Source organism: Cynocephalus volans, chromosome 14 (genome assembly GCF_027409185.1).
Source record: "Cynocephalus volans isolate mCynVol1 chromosome 14, mCynVol1.pri, whole genome shotgun sequence".
Classification (NCBI taxonomy): domain Eukaryota; kingdom Metazoa; phylum Chordata; class Mammalia; order Dermoptera; family Cynocephalidae; genus Cynocephalus; species Cynocephalus volans.
Window position 1 is genome coordinate 45224792 of NC_084473.1, and position 9061 is coordinate 45233852.

The 9061-nt window shown below is 43.6% G+C and overlaps 1 pseudogene; it reads right to left on the bottom strand.

The window, feature by feature from the left end:
* Positions 1-4954: 4954 nt before the first annotated feature.
* LOC134363496 (U2 spliceosomal RNA) lies at positions 4955-5125 on the bottom strand (annotated as a pseudogene).
* Between the last annotated feature and the right edge of the window lie 3936 nt (positions 5126-9061).

Consider the following 9061-nt stretch of genomic DNA (forward strand, 5'->3'; position numbering starts at 1 on the left):
ATGCGACATCAGCCTTAACCTTAGCCTTGCTGTAGCCAGACAAATTGGCATAGTTGGGCAGGATTATGCTACATTTGGTGTAGCCTGTGACAGGACTCTCAGCAGATACAGGAGCCTAAAGCCCTTGGAAGAAGGAGGAAATGTGGCTATTTGTGAGTATGCTGTGCCCTATGGCCACCTATCTTCCTGTTGACTGGGACCTGGTTGCTGCACACTGCACTGCAAAGCAGCATAGACCAGGTACTATGGCAGAAAACCCCTTGGGAGGGGGAAGAAATGTGGCTGTCTTTGAGCATAAGGTGCCCAGTGGCCAATTTTCTGCTGACCAGAGCCTGGCTTTTGCTCACTCTGCTGCACGTTGATCTAGATTTGCAACAGAAAGCAGAGTCATTGGAAGCACGGATAAATGACCTGGAGGACGATGTGCGGTGACTGGCCACTCCTGCCCCTCACACTGGGGAAGACAATCAACCCAATGGTGAGTTGGAGGAAACTGTGCATCTTTAAGCGTGACCTGTTGTGCATGAGAAATTGAGGCACGAGCAGCCTATGCGACCAGACGGACAACCAGTGGGTGAACCACAGGTGACCCAGTTCACTACCTATGTCCCGTATACCCAGGTTGAACTGGCTGACTTGGGGAGACAGTTCAGGCAGAAACATGGGGAGCCCCTGGCTGCTTGGCTGCTGAGGTTATGGGATCTAGGGGTGGATAGTGTGATGTGCTCTGCTGAGGAGGTGGAGAAATTGGCCTCCATTACCATACACCCGTCTCTGAGACAATGGCTGCAAAATCGCCACAGATATGCACCCGGACGAGGTAATCACTCCTTAATGGAATGGGTGAATTCAGCTGCCCAAACCGTGTGGGCAAATGCTGGAGAACTGCCCAAGATTGTTAGTAAATGGCAAACATATGCTGAGCTGGTCCAAACCATTCGAGAGCTGGGGATGCAGCAGTCCATGTTTAATGTGAACTCTCGTGGCCCGGACGATGAAAATTTTACAGGCAGCATGAGAGACATACTGCTGCAAAATGTCCCATCAATGACCTTTGGGTCACTGATGGCCATACTGGCCCCATACATTAGTGATCCTATACATGAGGTAATGACCATGATAGCCAGCTTGGGTGAAGTAGAGGATAGCAGACAAGCAAAAGGGGTCCGAAAGGTGGCTAAGACCAACCCCCAAAGAAACACCCGGGATTTTACCCCAAAGGGACCAAGCAAGACTAGCCGTAAGCAGATGTGGCTTGACTTGCTTGCAGCAGGGGTTGATAAAAAGAAAATTGACCGGCAGCCAAATGCAGTCCTGTTTGCCTTGTGGCAGCAATTGTGTGCTGAACAGTGTTTCAGTAAACATCCAGAAACAGGTAACAAGGTATGCTCAGTAGATTTAAAGGACTTTTTGGTTACTCCCGAGGAGGCAGATGAACAGTTCCATTCTGATTAGGGAGCAGGCCAAGGTACTCGTCTTTTGGGGGCAGGCAAGGACTGGAGGCCTCATGTTAAATTGGCAATACATTGGTCGAAGATGAATGTGCAGCATGTTTTGTCATTGGTGGATACAGGTGCAGAATGTAGCCTGATATATGGCAATCCAGATAAGTTTCCAGGGCAACAGTTCGTATAGATGGCTATGGAGGACATACTACTGAGGTCAAAGCTGTGTCATAGCCATTGGGCATAGGAAGATGACCTCCTCATTTTATACACTGTATATATATTTCCTGTAGCTGAATACATCTTGGATATGGATATACTTTATGGTTTGCACCTGCAAACAACAGTTGGAGAGTTTTGGCTGCAAATACGGACAGTAAAGCCTATGTTACAAGGTTATGCTAAACATTACCCACAGGTGTTACCCAAGCCAAGACGTGTAATGTAAAGCAGTATCACCTACCGGTAGGACATGCAGAGATAAGTGCCACTATAATGGAATTAGAGAAAGTTGGCATTATTCGTCCTGCTCATAGCCCATTTAATGCTCCAGTATGGCCAGTGAAAAAAACCTGATGGTAGCTGGAGAATGACTATAGACTACTGAGAACTAAGCAAAGTAGTGCCCCCTTTGCATGCAGCCATGCCTTCAGTTCATGACTTGATGGATCAGTTGATGATTCAGCTGGGAACTTATCATTATGTATTGGACCTTGCAAATGCTTTTTTCTCCATTCCAATCTCGGCTGATAGCCAAGATCAGTTTGCCTTCACTTGGGAAGGAAGACAGTAGACCTTTCAAGTATTGCCCTGAGCTTATCTGCATAGCCCAACCATCTGTCATGGTTTGGTGGCTGGGGACCTAGCCAAGTGGACTAGGCCCTGCATGGTTACAATGTTACACTACATTGATGACATGTTACTAACTTCTGATTCTCTTGCAGATTTAACCCAGCCAGCTCCAACGCTGCTAAGTCATTTGGAACAATGTGGGTGGGCCGTGAACATAGCCAAGGTGCAAGGACCTGGGCTGTCAGTCAAATTCCTAGGAGTGGTCTGGTTGAGTAAGATGAGAGTCATCCCAGAAGCTATTATAGATAAGATACAGGCATACCCTTGACCCACAACCGTAGCTCAGCTACAGACATATTTGGGACTTCTGGGGTATTGGAGAGATTTTGTACCCCATATGGCTCAAATGGTATGCCCACTATATACATTAACAAAGAAAGGAGCCCCCTGGGATTGGACTGAGGAAGTAAAACAATCTTACCGGGCTACAAAAAGGGCAATACGGCAAGTACAGGCTCTACAAGTGGCTGATCCCATAAACCATTTGAGTTAGATGTACATATAACCCAGGAGGGGTTAGCATGGGGTTTGTGGCAGAGACAAGACTGATTCTGCACACCTGTGGGATTCTGGTCTCAGCTCTGGAAGGGCACTGAAGTGCGCTACACCTAATAGAAAAGCAGTTAGCAGCTGTGTATTCTGCCTTGATAGCCACTGAAGCTATCACAGGAACTTCCGAAGTCCTAGTAAGGAAGACGTATCCCATAATAGGTTGGCTGTGCACATGGGTAACCAACCCTAAAATGGGTGTAGCTCAGACTCCCACTCTTTCTAAATGGGGAGCATATATAGAACAAAGAAGCACTGTGTCAACGAGTCCTCTGTCCAAAGAGTTGAAAACTGTGCTAGGGCCAGTAGAGGTCATGCAGGAAACTTTGACACAACTGTTACCCATGGAGGTGGAGGCTACACCTTTCCATGAGGGACAGGGACCTATCACAGAAGAAGCTTGGTATACAGATGGCTCTAGCATGGGACCTTCAGCATTGTGGACAGTGGTTGCCGTCCAGCCCTTAACAGATACCATGTCGTATGAAAATGGCATAGGGCAAAGCAGTCAATGGGCTGAATTGAGGGCAGTATGGATGGTGATAAAAAATGAGCCTGGGCCATTAGCCATCTATACTGACAGCTTTGTATTGTGTACAAAGGTTTAATACTTTGGATTTCTACGTGGAAGCATCAACGGTGGATGGTAGGCCACCAACCCCTTTGGGGATAAGCCATGTGGCAAGAGTTATGGGAATTTGAGCATGAGAAAGAAGTAATTCTTTTCCACGTCACAGGACACTTGCCCTTAGCCAATCCAGGAAATGATGAAGCTGATGCCTTGGCTAAAGTAAGATGGCTGGAGAGAACCCCAGCTACTGATGTAGGCCAGTGGTTACATCGATGAAAGCAGCATGCTGGCAGTAAAACCATGTGGATGGTAGCTCAAAGATGGGCCCTGCCTATAAAATGGGAAGATGTAGTAAATGCCTGTCATGCTTGTCCAGTATGTGCTCAAGAGAGTCCACACCCCCAGTGGGTGCCCCACACAGATGGGCAAATAACTTGAGGAAGGGTGCCCCTGACTCAATGGCAAGTGGACTTTGTTGGACCACTGCCAAGGTCAGAGAATTTCAGATACATCTTCACAGCTGTTGATACAGCTACTAGTCTTTTGTTTGTATGGCCTTATAAGGCCCTAGACCAGGTAAACACTGTGAAGGTATTGAATTGCCTTACTTCTATGTATGGCCAGCCTATAGTTATAGAAAGCGATAATGGAACCCACTTTACTGGACATGGGGTTCAGAGGTGGGCCTGGCAGTTGTCCATTCAGTTACATGTGCCATATCGTCCCCAGGCAGCAGGAATGAATGAATGGTATAATGGTCTTTTAAAAAAGGGACTAAGGCTATCTACCCAACCCTCATCCCTGAAGGGGTGGGCATGGTAATTATGGCCAACAGTCAGGATTCTAAACGAGAGACCCCGCAAGGGCAGACCCTCTCCAGTGGAAGCTCTGTTGCATAGGGCTACAGCACCTATACAGCTGCGAATCACTACTAAAGATAAGCTTTTGAAGCCAGGATATGGCAAGAATGGAAATATTCTCTTACCAGCCCCGATCTGTTTGCAACAGGGACAGACAATACAATGGGAATGGCCTTGGAGAATAAAAGCCCTCCATATACGCTGGGTAGGTTTAATAGGGCCTTGGGGAAAAGGATTAGAGGAAGGCCTGCAAGTTTCACCTTGGGTGACAAGTACCTGGCCTCCTTGAGTAAAGGTGACATATCCTGGAACAGATGAGTGCTCTATTCCAAAGGGCACTTTTGTATTATCATTATGGCCAATTATGAGTTCCCCTGTACTGTTACATGTAGAACCTACAGATCCAACAGTGTTAGCAGATAAAGTATGGTATCATAAGCTAGGTAAGATACCTACTCCTGCAACCATCCTTTCTCAGGATGGCAAACTGGCATGTATCTTACCAGAGGGGTGAGAAGTTCCCCTATTGGTACCAATAACTCTTCTGTCTTTCCGCCCATAGTGTTCTGGCTGCAGACACCGCACCAGAGTCACGTGATCAACGTGTCAGGCTGCTGAATATGCATTGAACTGCCCGTCGGTATGACTACAGGATTTGCATGGAGGATCACACCAATGGTGACTACTAACTGGACATATGCGGCTGACAGTTAAAAAGACAGTACTGCAAGCATTAAGGCATATTGAGTGGACAATAGGTTATGTAAATATAAGGGTCATTTATCCTCACTAAGGGAACATTGTGGAAGATTCTGCACTTGATCTTAGCCAAAAGGCCGAGAAGCGATGTGGAAGATTCTGAACATGGAGATTGTACGGTGAGGGACCCTGAAGGGGTGGATTGTTGGGAAAATGGAACAATTTGGTAAGGCCCCCCTTGCCTCGGAGCTGGTTCAGGATCGTTTGGTAAACATTGTATATGTGTGGGTGGAGTACGTGTGCCTGCAAGACAGTGTCACTTTGGCTGGTGTTTTACTGCCTTGAGTGCTTGCCCTGCATAGCCATGTTTTTCCAGACCTGTAGCTTCCAAGGACTGTGTGACCGGTTACCTAGCTCATAGAACTGTGTGGAGGGGTCTGGTGACCCAACCTGGCGTGTGAAGGGTTTGTGACCCAGTCTGTGAATGGGATTGAGGGGTCTGGGAGCTCCAGACCCTGCCCTAGCTCAACCATCGGCCCAGTCCGTGCAGGATTACAGGCGAGTAAAAGAGCTGCGACAACCAGCGTGGTTGCCTAGCTTTACAATCGGCGTCATGAACAGGATTAAGAGCTAGACAATTGGTGGTGTGAGGATTCCAGGCCTCGCTGTAGATCTTGCAGTAGCCAGACAATGTGTAATCTAAAAAAGTGGTTCTTGAAGAAGTAGAGAGTAGAATAATGGTTACAAGAGGCTGGGAGGGAGGCCGAAGGGAGGAGAAGTGGTGGACATATGGGTACAAAACTATGTTGTCTACCCTAAGTCAATCATTGTGCAGTAAATGCATGTATTGAAACAATACACCGTACCCCACAAATATGTACAAGTAAATGTTAAATGTTAAAATAAAAAATTTTTTTAAAAAGAAAGTACTAAAATCATAAAACATGCCCCATTTTGCAAGTAGAAAGCACTTAAAGAAGGGTGGAGATAAAAATGTTTCCAAAGGCTGAAGTCCCTATACTGAAGGCCTTTGCTGGCCTGATAGAGAAGCCTGTGGGTCCCTCACAAAGAGAAGGGAGAGCAGTGCAAGGAGAGCAGCTTCTGCCACCACCGAGCAAAATGGCCAGGCCAGGACCACCAAGCCACCACTTGAAGCTTCCTGGCTGGCAATAGCACCAATTGGTTATGGGTAAGGAGACTGCGTCTGAAAATGTGGGACTTCGGTGCCTTTGAGGATGGCTTCTGAGCACTGAAAAGATCACACAAAGGTTACTTTCTTTTTTAAAACATTAATATTCAAGTTATTAAAGTTACAAAATAAAAAACCTAGTTATTAAACTTTTAAGTTCAGGTTACAGACTATAATATTCTGTGTAATACTGTAGCAAATTTTAATGATCACTCTGAAAGGACCTTTGATTATAATGTTTTATATTATTTACAAACTTAGTAAATTAAACCACTTTAAATATTTCATATGTATTTACACATTAATGTATTCTATTTCTTTCGAAGAGCTATAATTCTTTGACTAATAAATAGACTTTCCCAAGACCTGAAGTCTTATAAATCTAATAATAAATTAAACTTATAAATATGGTGAATCTTATCTTCTTTTCACTGCTCTGGTACTGTTAAACAGTAAAATCTCAACCTAAAATTACAAGTTTAAATTATTCCTCAATTATATATTTTTCATTAGACCTATAAGGTTAATCTGTGAAATACTCTAAAGTCCCAAATTCTCTTAAACTTGACTAGCACTTAAAATATCAAATGTACAGATTATTTCTAATATTTTAATCTGACATGTTCTTATCTATACCTAATTACAAATCTCTATTTCTAATCCACTAAGAAAACAAATATGTCTTCTTAAACAATTTTGGGCTTGCCTTCCCTGCAAATTTTGGTAGAGTTGTTCAAGGACCAGAAATATTCCCTGAGGTTTGAAGGCAGTTTTTCTCAAGGCTCCAACAGCCATTTGGAGCCTCATTGCATAGCCCCATCTCTAGAACTTGAAGAAGGGTTTACTCAAATTACATATTACCTAATTCTCCAATCCTCCTGGGAAAGTCTATTGTATTTAGCATTTCTTGGATTCTTTAGTTATTTAAATATCTTCCTGGAAAGTCTAAAGACCTTTGGACTTCAAGGAATTCTTTTTCTGTGTCTCCCATCTGATGGAGCCACACCTTATGTAGATATTAAAATATATGATTGAATCCTGGCTCTATCTCAAGGCTTGATCTGACTGTGGTTACAATTTCCAAGGTCATTTCACTGAACACCTCCAGGAGAAAAAAACAACCTGCCAGAAGACACTAGCAGGAAAGAAGAGTCCAAAGGCTGTATGAAACAGTGCAGGATCTGAAATTAGTGTTTAATGTTTACCATACATGGCAATTAAATAAAATTTAATTTAATTAATTTAATTGATTGTGTGATCCTGGATTGGATCGTGGATGGAGGCAGGGAGTGCGCAGTGAAGTGATGGAGTGGGGGAGAGATTGGCACAAAGAACGTTATCAGGACACTCCACAAATGTTTAATACAGACTGCATATTATAGTATTATATAAACTGTCAAAAGTCAAAATTACAACAAATTTAGTTTAAAGATCTTAATTGACTTTTAGTTGTGATACTGCAATCAGGCAACACCTCTTTCTGTAAAATAGAATGAGTGTTCTGATGAGCTGAGCAGAGGATCCTGGGTATATAGTCAGAAAAAGGCTGAGGAAAGCAGAAACAGAAAACAAAAAGTAGATTAATTGTTTCAAAATTACTTTCATTGCAAAGGTTAAAGTAGAGGAGACTTCCTTATCATGAAGGCTAAAACCAGCTTGTTTGGGGATTTGTTTATTATCTCTCACTCTCTTGATTTCTACTAAGGTCAGATAAACAAATTAGTTTGGGCTTAGTGACATGGAACTTCAGCATGAGTGACTCCAATTTGCTTTAGTCTGGTGGGTCTAATGCAGGAGCTCAGTCCAAACCAAAGTTCTCCTATAAATTTTATTAACTCAGTGTTAAGTTTCTTTAATTAGATACTTTTACTATGCTTATTTAAGAGAATGTCCTTGTTTTAGAAAATGCACATCGAAGCATTTGGGGAGAAAAGAGCATTATGTCTCACTCTTACATGATTCAGAAAAAGAATCATACTTATGAAGAGTGATAAATGTGGCAAAATGTTTAAACATTTGCTCGATTTACAGAATTTACAGAATTGACCTAGAAGATAAGAGCTATTTTTATTTTTACTCTCCATTATCATCTTAAAGATAAACTGTCTTTAGCAGGGTAAACAAGACAGAAATACTCAGATGAAAGATTTGTCTTTGCTCACATATTAACCAGCTAAAGATTGTGGTTTCCCAGCACACTTTGTATCTTGATGGAGCCATAGAACTAAGCCAAAGTCATTAGATTTTGAGGAGAATTGACATTTGCCCCATGATGTCTTTCCGAGGAAGCTGCTTGCCTTCACCTCGCTTTTTAGTCCTACACAAAGTGTAGTGAAGATGTGGTGACCATTGGTAGGTCCCTGAACTGCAAACCTGACTTTTAGAAAGTCCTCACGCTTTGGTTTCATTTCTCTAAGTTTGGTTCTTCAAGGTAGGCTGAGCGAGCTGTATCTAGAGTGGAACACTGTAACTGCTTCCCCCAGCTAGCCAAAGGTTTCTGTCTCCCCATGTCTCTGTTCCCGTGAACAGGCTGTATCCAGAGTGGAACATTGTCACTGTCTTCCTAGGCTAGGCCAGATGCCAATCTTAACCCTATAAAAGAAGACACCTAACTGCCTCTCGGTGCTGAGGCCATTTTTTGGCTCAGCCCAGCAGGTCCTCTTGAAGTTTTGCTAATAAAACCTTCTTTTCTTCCATTACGTGGCTAGCATCTCCTTCCTCGGTGATGCTATATAACCATGAACCAGCTTCAACAAAGTAGATGAGGATAATACCCAAGAGACAGGAGCCACCAGATAGAAAGCACCTGGGTGCTTGCATGGCTGCATGGCACAGAGCTGCAGCTCTGGACAACCTACAGGTTCAGACTTACCTGAAAGTGAAATATACCTATCAT